Source organism: Serinus canaria, chromosome 3 (assembly GCF_022539315.1).
Source record: "Serinus canaria isolate serCan28SL12 chromosome 3, serCan2020, whole genome shotgun sequence".
NCBI classification, from domain to species: Eukaryota; Metazoa; Chordata; class Aves; order Passeriformes; family Fringillidae; genus Serinus; species Serinus canaria.
The window spans coordinates 3,028,912-3,043,256 of NC_066316.1; the positions used below are offsets into that span (position 1 = coordinate 3,028,912).

Genomic DNA, 14,345 nt, shown 5'->3' on the forward strand with positions numbered 1-14,345 from the left:
CAATGGGAAATTCTTCCAAGGGGATAAAACACAGCTCAGCCTTTGGCTGGATAAAAATTCCCAGTGTACACTAAAAGCATTAGTGACAAATGCTGCTCTTTTCCAAGTGGTATTCCCGGTAGCTTACCCCTATGGAACACTAATAAGCTAAATAAAATGTTTGTGACAAATTCCAAGCGACCTGAACTCGTGCTGGTCTGAAGCAGGGACAGTTTTCCAAAGGATCCTAGAGCTCCAAATTAACCTAACAGGTTTAAAATCACTCATGTGCCTATGGAGCCTTCTAGGCTGGGAATCCACTACTTGGCTTCATACTTCAATGGAATAGACCTTTAGAACTTCCAACTACTTACTGAAAGGCATGAAATAATTTTATTATAAATGGAAATTTACTGTCTGGAGCATTCGGAGTTTTTCTCTGCTTTCTTTCTATTTGGTAATTTATTTAAATGCATTCAAAAATGCATTCAGAAAATGAGACATAGCACTTTGGTTAAGACATCTGTATTTCAAACCAACATCTTCAGAACTGTGAGCAGCTCTGTTAATAGTCTTTTTATTTGATTAGGGTAATCTGCTGCTGTGCTGTGTTAATCTTTATCCACTACCTTTTAACCAATCAATATTTTAGGGGTATAGATTTGGAAGGTAGGCGATAATTTTGTAGATATACTCTCAAGGCACTGCTGACATGGTGTGGTTGCATATTTAATATCTTTTCTGAGGATTCACAATTCCAGCAGTGTAAGAATCTACCCAGGGTAAAAAAAAAAAAGTTAAACCTTAAATTTTCAAAGCTGTACGTGGGGACTGGGCCGCCTGCCTCCTATTAATGTCAATGAAAATTTAGAGGTAAGAAAAGCAATGTCTTTTGCCTCAGATCATTTCTGCTTTGAAGGGAACCAGAGAACAAGAGAGAGGAAATTAAAAGCACCTTCGTACCACAGGCCGACACCAGCAAGGCCTGGTGGTGAGGCAGGAACAGTACAGAGGTAAAACATTTGTTCACTAAACGAGTGAGCATCTCCACACATATCAAAAGAGCCAGGTATGAAAAGTTCAGAAGGAAAAAAATTAGATTTTCTGGTTTTAAAATGTCATTAATATATATCTTTTTTAATTTTGCTCAGCTGAAATTATCTGTTGCTTATGATATTAATTTTGCTGCAGATAAAATTAGTTGTCAGACCTCTGTTTATGGCCTAATTACATTTTCTAAGGAAAAAAAAAGGCAGGAGAAATAAAAGAAAGAACAATAAAATGCAGTAATCTACTTTCCAGCAAGAGGGATTCCTAGTGATGTGTTACCTGCATGGACTTCACTAGAACCATGCACGTGTTTCATACACATAACAGCAGATCTCCTTGGGCTGTTTTGCCCATCTGGGCAGTGCCAGCTTCTGCCTGCCCTCATTTCCATGCCTGGGGACATGCAGAACAGGCCAAATCACCCTCAATTATTTCTAGAGAACCGGGAGTCTTGCAGTGATTTGAGACCCTTCTAATAAGAAGACAAGTCAGGAAATGTGAGAGCAACATTTGAAAAAAAAGCACTGTAAATTACTAATTTCTTCTCAAAATGTTTCTCCACTTTGCTTCCAGCTTTGGAAAAGGTAAATGGATTTTTCATTGGTTAGAAGTGGGTGCCAGGAATGCCACTGCAAAGCATTATAAAGAAGACTTGTAGAGACTAAACCTTGTGTTACAGATGTCAGAACCAGAACATTTTGGCCACGTCTCAGCCCGGTTCTTCAGCAAGGAGCAGAATAACAAATACTGAATATTTCTTAATAGCTCTTCACATTATATGAAGCTCAAAATTAAAATGAATTTATACAGCATTCCTGTTAATTGAGTTGGAGCCTCAATGCCACCTAAATTGCATCTCAACCTGGCACAGCTTGGGTAGAGCACAGACAGAAGGTGAGCGAGCCTGACCTCAGACAAAGGCTCCCCTCTGAAATGTTCTGAGCAGCATTGCCATGAGATCTGCCCAGCTGCATTTTGGAATATATTTGACAAACAAAAAAATTTGTATCTGTGTTCATTTCACAAGATATAAATGTCTCTTTCGTGGTAGGAGAAACCCTGCTCCCAGGAAGTGATCCTAATCTAACGTGACACGCGGTATTTGTAACCCTACTTTAGTGTCCCAGCCTATTTACAGTGTTTACATAAAACCCCCCAAAATCTCCACATTCCCAGAAAAGTTAATCCAGTACAAATATTGACTGGCTGTCAATTGAGCATTATTGACTTGCTCCAGAACTGTGCTTTATTGCCTTAACTGATGAAACTTGTTTTCTTTGCTAAACTTAATTTCTTTTGGGCCCCCTCTGGATGAAATGCCATTTATGAGACTGCTCCTCCTCCCACAGCCATGGGGCCGCCTCTTCCACTGAGCTGGAGTGGTGAGACAGCCTCAAACCTTTGCAGAAGGAAGGCAACAAACCCACTCTGTGTTCTACAAAGACCTGGCCCAACACCAGTCCTATAAATATTTTGTCCACACCAGCTCCAACACATTTTCCTCCTTTGCTTATACAGAGAAGCATCTCCAGCAAGGCTGGAAAGGGGCTGTGAACCCTTCAGCGAGGTCTGTGAAAAGCAAACTGATTACCAGGAGCTGAAATTCTCACTCTGGCAGTCTATAACCTTCACTGGGAGGTGGTGAAGGGGTGGTTTTTTTATGGAATTCTAAAATTCTAAAAGCTAAAAACCTTGGATGTCTTGCATCTCTTTATCAGGAATAGTACAAATCAGCTTGTCCAGAAGCCAAAGTTCATGAAACACGCACACTCATCATGTTTTGAACACCCAAGAAAACATTATTTATAATTTCATTTTTTTTAAATCTGTGGTCTCCAGATACAGCAAAACAGAAACCAAAAATAGCAACTTTCACAACATTCCCTGATTCTGCAACAAATTCCATCAACCATTCTGAGTTCTGATCCCCAGGTCAAGTGAGACTGACAATAAATCTTAGGAAGGATTTGATATCGTTAAGCTGCGAAACCCAAAAATCCATTACAAAAGATTTATCCCAACGTATAAAGAATGAACCCAAAACGTTTCAGTCAGCGTGGGGAAGGACAAAAGGGTGCCATGGCAGCCAGGGGAGGAAGGGGAGATCCCAAATGACCAAAGGCAGTTACAAAGCATGTATTTCTCTCTGATCTCAAAACAACCTTTAGGAAGGAATTTGCCCAGAAATGCAGTTACCACAGACATGGGGGTTTGCTTGTGAAGGAATGTACTGGAGCAGGCACTTACAGTTTGCAGAGCTCCATCTGCTTCTCCACACGGGGCCACTCCTTCAGCCCTGCTCAGCTCTGGGGCAGGATTTGGTGCCATGATCTGCTCTTTCCTCTGCTCTCATCAGCTGCCTGGAGAGAGGGGCAGGAGAGAAAAAAACAGGGATGTGTGACATTGTTACAGCTTCATTCGATATTCTTTATAACTTTTCAAGTCTGACTCAGGTGGGGAGACAGTCTGGTTCTTTAATCAAACATTTTCAGATCATCCCTTTAGCAAATCAACAAAACCATGACAGTATTGCTCTCAGTTTGCCAACCACATGAGCAAGTTTGTTCCTGCCTAGTTTATTTTTTAATTTTATTTTAGCCCATATAAGTAATTTTTTCTACAAGATTTCCCTTCTTTTTAAATGAAAGGCTTCTTCTGAACATTTGACAAATAGAAGAATCCACCCTATAACATCAGCTATGCCAAGAATGCACCTGCTCTCTGTGAAAATACTTAGGCCGTCTTGAATGAGGTTAAATGTTAACATTTTCATTAGACTTTAAGTTGGGGGGGTTGGCATAAAAATAAAAACCAACCAAACAAGAAACCCTGGCCATAAAAATTTTTTTTAAATTAAATGTGGCTGATAAAGATTTTTTTTTTTTTAATCTTTCAAGTCCTGCAAAAGAATTCAAGGTGTCTAAGCCAGTTTAGTTAAGAACCCCCATGCACAGAATTATAGCAGAGTCAGAAAACCCTGGCAATCAAGGCTCCAGGGGACCTCAGATGTATTTAAACCAACCACAATCACACCATTAGCATGAGGTGCAAAAAATGCCAAAACAAGACAAAAACACTGACAGCCCATATGTTTAAAAGCTTGGGTTTTGCTGTTGCTCAAAAATCCTTCCCTCCCCACATACCTGTACATAATAATAATCATAATCACCATCATCATAAAAAATAAGCCCTCAAGATCAAATAGTCAGTGGTATCTTAAGAGAAAAGGAGACGGCAGGCTTAGGAAACCAAATCCTTGTAATAAATAATATATGATGAGTTAAGGAGATGAACTGACAAAGTGGTGCACCTCTAATCTCTCCCCTGCAAGAGAGGGAAGAGCTGAATCACTTGCACAACATTTTTCTTTGAGCATGGTCAGGGGTTGCTCCTCCACTCCAGTTTCTCAACAAATATCATGCTCTACTCATTTCCCAGCCTAAAGTACAGCCAGCAACAAAGCCAGTTTTCACCTGCAATTTTACAGTGTAAGAATAAAATTTTGGAACATTCTCTTATTAATATATAATTATTTCAGGGCAGGTTTGACTTGGAGATGAGAGAGTCAAGCCACTGAAGTCCTGCTGGACACCAACGGCCACCTCACTCAGAATTCCCAGTTATCCTTTATTCCAAACTTGAAATGACACCTCCACCTAAACAGCAATTTTAAATAACAAACTACATCAGGCAAAAAAAAAAAATTCCTGCAGCATGGCCAAGATGCCAGGCACATAAAGAAAATTAACTGGCCCATATTTCTGAGCAATAAAATCAATGTCACCTTTTTATACCTTCAGCCCCCTTGTCTAATGTCCCTCAGCAGATTCCCTGCCAGCACTTTGCAGCTACTCCAGGCAAGGCAGGGGCAAAAGCCTGTGAGCAAGGACTTCCCACCTTCCACTAGTGCCATCCTTCTCTACTGAACACATCCCTTCAGTTTTTCCTCTCTCAGCTTCACCACCTGGGAAAAAAGCTTCACTAAACCTTTCAGGGCCTAAAAGCACAGGAGTGCACCAGCTTTTCCAAAAAATATACACCTTCCAAGCAATAAATGTGTGTGGCACATCACACATAAACTTGTTTCGTTAGTCCAAGAAAGAATTTCAATGTTAAAGACAAGAGGAAATAAAAGAAATAAAAGAAGACAAAAATAGTGTTTAGTCAGTGATAAAGCAGTAGATTTCAAATTCCAAATTAATTATTTTTACTTGATTTTGACTTTAATATTATATTTGACTTAGTTTAGTATTGCAGAGATTTTTCAACTACGCAACCATCCCCAGAAGCAACTGAGCCCACAATTATGTCTAAATGGAGCTGTTACTGGTCAGCAGCTCAGAGGGCCACACTGACACAGCTGAGACTCATAATCCAAGTCAAACACACACAAGTAGGAGCACTAAGAAAGTGTAAGAAGAGTATTAAGGGATTAAGAACATTCTAGAAAAAAGCCATGTCAGTGGCAAATACAAGTAATTGGTTTTCCAAGTTTGACTCTTCTTCAGTGGTGTTAGGGACAACCCCAAAGAGAGCTGAGAAATGAGAATATATTTTGCAAAACATTTGTTCACAGCCCAGTACTTTTGCATTAAAATCAACTCACCTCCCAAATCCCTTTTCTCCTACACCACATCCCACACTCATGTTTACCTTTTCTCACTGCTGCTACATATTTTTTCCCTGCTGAAGTCTCTTATTTTCTCACCACAATGAGAGTGGATGCCAAAACTGTGGCTGGTTTGGCCTTCCCAGAGCAGAGCAGTGGGAAAAGGAATCATCAGTGCAGTGACTGACAGCTATTGCTGCTGGCAAAGGCAGGAACTGCAGTTGGATTTTAAAATGACTTAAAAAAAAAAAAAAGGGAAAAAAAAAGGCAGGAGAGGGAAAGGGGGGAAGACACCATTTTTTCAGCCCAGCTATTTGAAAGATAATTGCTGTAATTTTGTCTCTCCTCAATCTTCCCACTAGGCAAGCTTACCGAGGAAGGCAAATTTCTAGTTCTTAAAAGTGCTATCATTCACACTTTTCTAGAAGAAGTTTGATTAGTTTGAAATCTACACTTGACCATTACAAAATTCTAGGACAAGAACTAAAAAAATGCAAAAGAAAAAAAGAAAAAAAAGTCAAAGAAAGAGAAACAGAAAGACCAAAAAATCCCAAAGAAAATAATTCATACCCTATCCCCACTGCTGGAGAAAAGAAAAAAAATATTTTCACTTTGTCTGGCACAGTGTTTTCATGTTTTTTAAATTGCTCTGTATTTTCACAGCTTCAGATATTTCTGAAATACAGAATTTGCATTTTCTAGGTGGGGAACACTGCCAAAGTTGTTAATCCCAGGCAGATGTAAAGTTGCACCACTATATTGTGATGTGGCTCCTTAAAAACAACCTAAAAACATTAAAAAACATAAAAAACCCACAAAAAACCAACCACCCAACAACCACCACAAATATCCACTAACCCATATGGTCAATAATTGCTGTTTAATAGTCCTCCTATTACAAACCTAAAAAGCAGCAGCCAGAATTACCAGTAGAGTATTAATAAACAGGAATGAGTTAATAGCGCATAAAGACCTTCTAGTGGAACAGTGGGGGAGTTGAATATTCTTTTCTTAAGTCAGCTGTAAGTAATTACTACATGGTGTGCTTCTGACTATTACCATAACAGAGCAATTGGACGTGAAGAATGGATAATAGTATGGACATGGAGGTATTTTTAGACTATCAGCAGTGAGGCAGGTAAATGCCCTACCCGGGCACAAACCTTTAAATAAGTTGAAATAACTTTTCCTAATGACACCTAGCCTGGGCAGATTTCTGAAAAGATCAATCTAATAAATTATTAAAGTAACTTTATAAAGACATGGCTGTGATATGTAAATAAGGGAAACAGCAAAAAAAATTTCCCAGCCGTTCAGCAGGCAGGCAGCACTGCAGTAAGTGCATAATCACAGGTTTCTGTGTTTCCTTTAGAGCAGTGCCTTCCTCTGTCTGAACAGGGACTGTGCTGCGCTCGCCTCCATTGGCTGCTCCGGTGCAAACTCCCACATTCCATCAGGAAGGGAACTGTGAGTGCAGGAGTTGAGGGGTTTGGACAGCTGAGGTCATCCTCAGTGGTTTAACAATGCATCCCATTTGTTTAAAGATACCATTGTGGGAACAGGGAGACACAGCTCTGTGTTCCTGGGACCATCCAGCAGCTAACAGCAAGTGCAGGAGGAGATTTTGTCCATCCACACAACAGATGCTGCCACATAAAACCAGCCTGAGCTTTAATTCGGAGAATAGTAATTTTATAAATGCACTGAAACATAATTTAAAGAGTATTTTGAATTTTTCAGGTCTTTCTCCTGCTATGTTGCTACACAGGGCAGATGTTGATTTTTCAATTTGCAGGTTTGTTAAGCATCATGGAATGTTTTGGTTCTCAATCAAGAATATTCTTCCCAAGTGGTTGCAAAGTCCTATGCCTGAAAATAAATGCATGTCCTTTTTGTTTCTTAGCAGCACGTGTTCTGCATTCAATAGAAGCAGAAAAATAAAACTGATAATGTGATGCTATTTGTTGGACCAATATATGCATTTTTAGACTTCAGCTCTCAGAATGCAATGTGTTTCCAGGTTATTGTCTACAAACACAGTCTATATTAGGCAAGAAGCAGTTTCATTCACAGGGTGTCCTCCCAACAGCTCTACTCAGAGAATTCTGCACTGTGATGTCCTCGGTGTTATGTCCATCCACTGAGGTGCCCCATCACAGTCAGCTCCCAATCACCTTATCAAAGCAACAGCCCCTGCACTGGTAACATTAATGGTGAATGCTCTCTGCACACACAAGGATTTTAGGAAGAGGGAATGTTTCTCATTTGCATGCACACCAACAGATGGGATAAAATAATTTTGTCTCCCTTAAAGGCAGCAGAGATTGAGCTGCTGAGTTCCCCCCAGTATTTCCTATGTTCAACAGCAGTTTCTGACTAATCTGCTGCAGTGGCCTTGGTATCAGTCCTGGATTTCTGTGTAGCAATCAGACAGAGCCACAGAAATCACACTGTGCCACATCCACCTCTGCATAAAGTTGCTGACTTGAGGGCATTTCATCAAGACGGGTTTGGCCCTTTGCAGTCTTCTGCCCCATTAAATCTGAAGATTATGTGTTGTTCTTAGTCACTCCACTGTTATCATAATGGAGAGATGATGTTATAATGCAGGTCAAACAAACAGCTAATTGTTCTTGGGCATGGCTTGAGCAGAAACAGAATGGAGAGGCTGGAGACATTAATAACAGTACTTGGTGCAATTATAATAGATAGCTTCTATCAGAGGATTTAAAATCGCTTTGTGAGCCTTGCAAGCACATTGCTAAGTGTTTTTGATACTCCCATTTGAAAGTGAGACCATCATCTTAAGACCAGGCTGATACATTTAGATGCTGGAGCAGGGAGAATGTAAACATCCTAGAACATACAGGACAGAAAGCAAGCCTTGGAGAGACTCAGAAATCAAACTCAGAATCAAAGTTTGTGAGTGAGTTTTTAAACAAACAATTTGAATGAAAAGCAAACAAATAGGCAACTCTGAAAGAATAAAAAAAAACACCCCACATATGGACTAAAGTTTGGGGGTTTGGATTTTGTTTTGTTGGGGCTTGGTGTTTTCTTTCCCCAAAATTAAAACAAAACATTTGCTACATTGGCACAGAGAAACTCATGTGGGTGGCTGGAGCTCTCCAGTCCAGACCAAAACTCAGCACATTGCAGGAGTAAACTTTCCAAGAGTAAGGAGTTTCAAGCAGAGGACTGATGTCTCACAAGCCCAAAAAGATTTTGGAGTATTTCTGGTAATGCAGACACACTCACAGTTAGGCACATATTGATTAGAACATTAAACAACAATACCTCAGGCTATATCCTGTATGGAAAAATTCTATGGAGAGGTAGAGACTTACAGCCTGAAACAGGCAAAGCTGAGAGAGGATGAGAAGAGAAAAGACAGAAGTCACAAAAATACAGCCAGAGTCAAGGTCACCCAAACTGACTCAGAAACTGATCATGGGCAGAGTAAATCTGCAGCTCTGGAGCTGACATGGAAAGGAAAGGAACAGGGGAGGACAAGGCAAAATATGAAAAATAAGGTGACTTAACACAGCTGAAAGAGTTTCACCACACGAGAAAACAACCCAAAAACTGATCTAAGAAACTGTCAGCCAGGAGTGAAGGCAGAGAGTACACGAGAGCAGGGTAGTTGCAAAGACAAACATCATTCTCTTTCAGCGGACAGCACTGCAAAAATATTATTGCCCAAGCTCCCTGCACCTTTCCATTCCCCAGCCACATTGTTCAGAGGTCTTTCTGTAAAGACCAGCAGGGATGCAGTCAGCAAAAAGAAGACAACAGAGGCATTAGCACTTGTCTAGGATATTTAAGGTATTTATGGAGAATAGAATTCAATTGTCTAAATTATCAGCCCTAGGGAAATTGTTTTGGAGTTCTCATTCAAGCTGCTACTCAGGATGTATTTTGTCCTTCAGAACAACCTGAAGCCTGTCCTGCCATGTGAATTCTTTGAAAATAAGATAATGGATTATTTTAAAATGATTCTTCAGGAAGACTGGGTATATTTTAAAGTTTTCCAGTGAGACACTCTGGCCTTACATATTCCAGTTTAAAACAAAGTGGAATCACTGAATCCGTAATTATATGCAAAAATATTTGGGTTAATAAAACACAGACACATTATATGTTTCCATAACTTCCAGAAGAATCCACAAGTCATCTGACACCAACTTGGATATCTCTTGAGAAAGTACTGAGCATATTCCAACCTCCCTCAGGTATGAGCTCAGTGCTAAGGTGTTTAAGGTCCATGATTATGCATCATTTGCTCAAAATGGCCTATTTTTACTTTCATGCTCTTGAATGAGATAGTAAAATGGAACACTTTTTCAGAAAATCAGAACTGAGTCACTCATGCATGGCTGCAATCATTATTTGTATTTCACTGGCATCTCAAAATCTCAGGCAAAAGTGGGACACTCGTCTTGGAACATGGATTAAGAGACAGCACCTTCCCCAAAGACCTTTTACTTAGATAAGAGACACATGCATGGGAGGAACCCCAGGCCATGCCCACCTGATATCATAGAGAGACACCAGTTTATCTGAGCCTTTTTAAAGTATGCAACAAAACCTTGCAAAGGGTGGTGAGGGAAGAACTCCAGAGACTGAAACAGTTTTTAACTGCTAACTGGATAAATGGAAGTTAGGCAGGCAGCAAGGGCTGTCATACACTCCAACAGTTCCCAGCTGTCAAGTGGGGACACCCAAACCAAAATAACCTTTACGAGGAACTGCTCTCCTGCTTCAGATAAGTTTTCCACGTTTTTACTACTGCTCTTGGCTGGAATTGGCCACACACAAGCGCTGTCCATCTCTCACACTGCACTGTAGTGTGTGTGCTGGGACTCGAGTCCAGCTCCTGATTTCACACAGGAGCTGGTACCCATCACTCATTAACTGACCCCAGCCTGCTTCCTTGGAACACAACAGCCAGGCCTCCTTTCACTCCCCTGCACTGGCAGGATGACCTGGAAATATTCCCACCTTTTCCTTCCCTTCTTTTTCTGGTTTTCCTTCAGCTGCTGCAAACACACACTGCATTTTCCTCTTCTGTTGTGCTATCACTTCTGACCCTCCAAGCACACTCTTTTCTTTCTCCCATCTAATCCATCCTCCATAATTCCATACTTTCTTAAGATGCTTTCCTCTTTGCCAGGTTTCTTAGTTACCCCTAACAGGCCATCCACTTGCAGGTAGCATAATTTGCCCACCTGATCACATTTCTCTGGGTAAGGCAGAGTTGGATGGGGAATTTTCATTTTCTCCTAACCCTCCACTATTTTTGTTAGGCTGTCCCCAGGCTTCATGAAATAAGGGGGAAAATCATGCTCCCCTGCCCCATCCTCTCATGGGCTGTTCAAAAAGTTCAAAATTTATGGGAATTGAGCATGCAAAATCAAGTTCTTCAATCACCTGAAAGCCAGAACTGACCATACTCTGAATAAGGAGACTTCTTAGAGGAAAATTAAGATTTAATCCACTTAAAGCACACCACTCAATTGATAGTCTGTGTGCCACCACATTCACTTATCCAACGGCACCAAAATAAAACAGCAATTACACTCATAAATGAAATACTATATACAAAGGATTAACTCAAGCTTTCTGAGAAGAATTGGGCACTCTAATAATCACAAAGCCTCTCTAAAAAAACTAAATAAAGAGAGTCTCCCTGACATGCACGACTTATTGACATTTACATAGTGCCAGTACATAAGCAAATGTTTTAACATTTATCTGCATTTCAGTATTTGCCTTTGCTTCTAATAATCACTTTAAGCAGCTCCTAAATTAAATGCTGCTACACTACTCCTAAAAACAGCAAAACCAAAACAAAATATAAGAGCATTATTTTAAAGATGTAACAATCAGCAAAAACAATGCAAAACAAAATACAAGAACATTTTTAAAAATATGTAACAATCAGCAAAAACATTGCATAAAGCCATTATTTTTCACTGGGCTTTGTTGTGACAGTTACCATGGCCAACCCATTAACATATTTGCTGTACAAGTATGGTCATTCCACGGCCTTAATTAACTTTCAAGTGGAGAGTGCTGCGGCTTTACCACTTATTAAATATCCACTACAATAAGTTACAGTTTTACCCTTCCAACCTCACTTAGCCAAGACACCCAGAAGAACCAGCTTTCCATCTGACTGTAATTTTGTAATTGCTTTTTACTGAAATTATGTTGAAACTGGACCCCCTATGTAAATGTATTTTGCCTGGTTCATCTAAAATTGGCCACCCCTAATCAGATCTGGTTGATATTTGATTGAATAAGTGGAAAATTAAGTTTCTCTCTGATAATGCTGTGCTTTTGCCTCCCTTTCATTATGTATAATGTAGGCATTTTGGGTCTGGCATCTGAAAGCGTGCCCCCTAGAGAACAGCGGCGAGGCTCGGGAATGCTGCTGGGAAAGCCGAGCTGCTCCGAGTGCAACACACAAACAGCGCGTTTACACCGAGCACAGCTAATTCCAGCTTTATTCGGGAAGAAAGCGCCGCGACTGGAGATTAAATCGAGGCAGAATTAGGGTTTGTGATTAGCTGGGCTGAGCTGCTGAGGTGTATTCATCATGATATCATTATTTCCACGCGTGAGCATCAGAATGCCCTGTGTGTTTAAACTTGTTCACTGCCGGCTGAAAGCAACCGGATCCACCTCCACCAGGCACTCCGCAGGGTGGGAAACACGGCTCGAGTTCGGGGAAAGAGATAATTCCACAAAGGGAACACGTGAAAAGGCCACAGGAGTGCACCACTGAAAAATACATAAAAATGCAAATTTCCCTAAACTTCATCTTTGGACGGACTGAAGCATAAGTGAGAACTTCAACAAAGCTATAGAAAAAGATGACAGGTCTGAGTTTCAGAAATTTAAGACAGCAGTAGGATTAGACACTTTGGGTTGTCTTCGCATACATTTCTTATGGGAGTTAATTCCATTTGACATGCAAGACCAAAGCAAGATTACAGAGGCATAGCCCCATGGCGAGGAGTATGCTGTAGCTAAAAGCTGGGATTTGAATAATTGTGCAGGCTTACTCCAAGAATCAGGCGAGAACAGAATGAATGGATTATTACAAGGAACTTTGTACATTTTTAACTGCTGGACTTAATAAAATACCCTGTGTGTAAGACTGGTATTATGGTCCTTTGCACTCACTCCAGTTGAAGTTTGTGGTAGGATCTATCAAACAGGAGAAAACACAGAAGCAGTTAAAAAAGAATGTGTGATGAAAAACTGGGCAGGGCCATGCCCCACGCCATCTTCTGAAGGAAGCAAATTTGGAGAGCTTTAGTTCAAAATATTCAGGCCCTAAAAAGTTAAGGGAATTCATTTCCTGCGTAAGAAAAGGTTGAAGGTACACAAGAGATTGGATCGAAAAAATGAGGGAACAGAAGAAAGAGGGGAAAAAAAAGGGAAAAAAAAAAAAAAAAAGGCAAGTTTTTATTTCACTGTTTCAGCTTGTTAGCCAGATCATTTATTACGGAGAAAGATTACTAATCCACACATCATTTTTTTTTTAAATTGACCTCTTCCCTTTGTGTCTGTGGAAGCACTTGTCTGTAAAAGGAGGTAATAGCTGACTGCTCCTTAGAGTCAGTGATGCTTAATTAACTGTCCAGTGAGAATTATTGAAATACTTATATAATTCTTATTTAGCACTCATTAAAGTGAGGGATACAAATGCTGGACAATGAGAGGTTCAGGAAGGCTTTGAAAAGAGGGAGTTAGTACTCTAATAGCAAAGAATTATGAAAGCCTGCCCATTAACAGTAATAGAGCAGACCTTTCATTTTAAAAGTCACTGACTCAGATCTGGACTTATTTGATATTTTTTTAAAAGCTCCTTCATCCAACCCCCAGCAATAGACCATCTGCCATTGCTACCCAGACTGTGCAGAGGTGAGCCAAGGAGGGAACTGGAGCTTGTCTCCTTCCCTGTGCCACGGCTGTGGCTGCTCAGCCCACGCTCCCTCGGCTGGTTTGGCACAGCTCCTGCCCCCATCAGCCCCCAAAATTCACCCTCCCAGCTGCTGAGAGGACCCAACAAGTACAACAGAACCAGTGCAATGATTTGTACCACATCAGTATCAGCAAAATGTGTGGACTGTCTTACAACAGGACTTTCCTTGCATGAAACACATTCACAATTATCACTGCACGGAGACAGCACCTCAGGTGATTCCCATTTTGGACTAAAAAATAATGTCCATTTCATTTCAATGAGTGCTTTGGGAGAGTGTGATGAATAGCCTGAATAATTTGGCAGCTTCTAAAATGGAGATGAAGAGCTGCTGGGTACCCAGCAATGGTAAGATTCAACCCTACCTGGAACTGACTCTGTAACAGGTTACTGTACAGAAAATGAACTAAATTCATCATTACCCTCTGTGAGACAAAAAGAAAATGCATGTGCATCTGATAGACTGAATCAAATCTCTTTAGAAATAGATGACTAGTAAGAATTAATTGGCTCAACTTCAGAGGGCTGCTTCTTGCCCAGCTGGGTTTACAGAGGTCCCATGGATCAACAGTTTGTCCTCAGAAAATTCACCAACAATAAAGAGCAAGCTCACCATCTCTGTTTGGAGGCTTTGCAGGTTCATCCCCCCACAGAAGGTGTGCTGCATTCCTCTCTCCAATATGGATATTGTCAAAAGTTCTTGAATCTACA

General features: G+C 40.5%; 1 long non-coding RNA gene across 1 annotated transcript in view; it reads right to left on the bottom strand.

Moving 5' to 3' along the window:
* LOC108962551 (uncharacterized) overlaps window positions 1–14,345 on the bottom strand; it is a 319,214-nt gene that overhangs the window by 134,549 nt on the left and 170,320 nt on the right. Inside the window, exon 2 of the long non-coding RNA XR_001991221.3 lies at window positions 3,277–3,389. This is a non-coding gene — a long non-coding RNA (uncharacterized LOC108962551). The remainder of the gene's footprint in view (window positions 1–3,276; window positions 3,390–14,345) is intronic.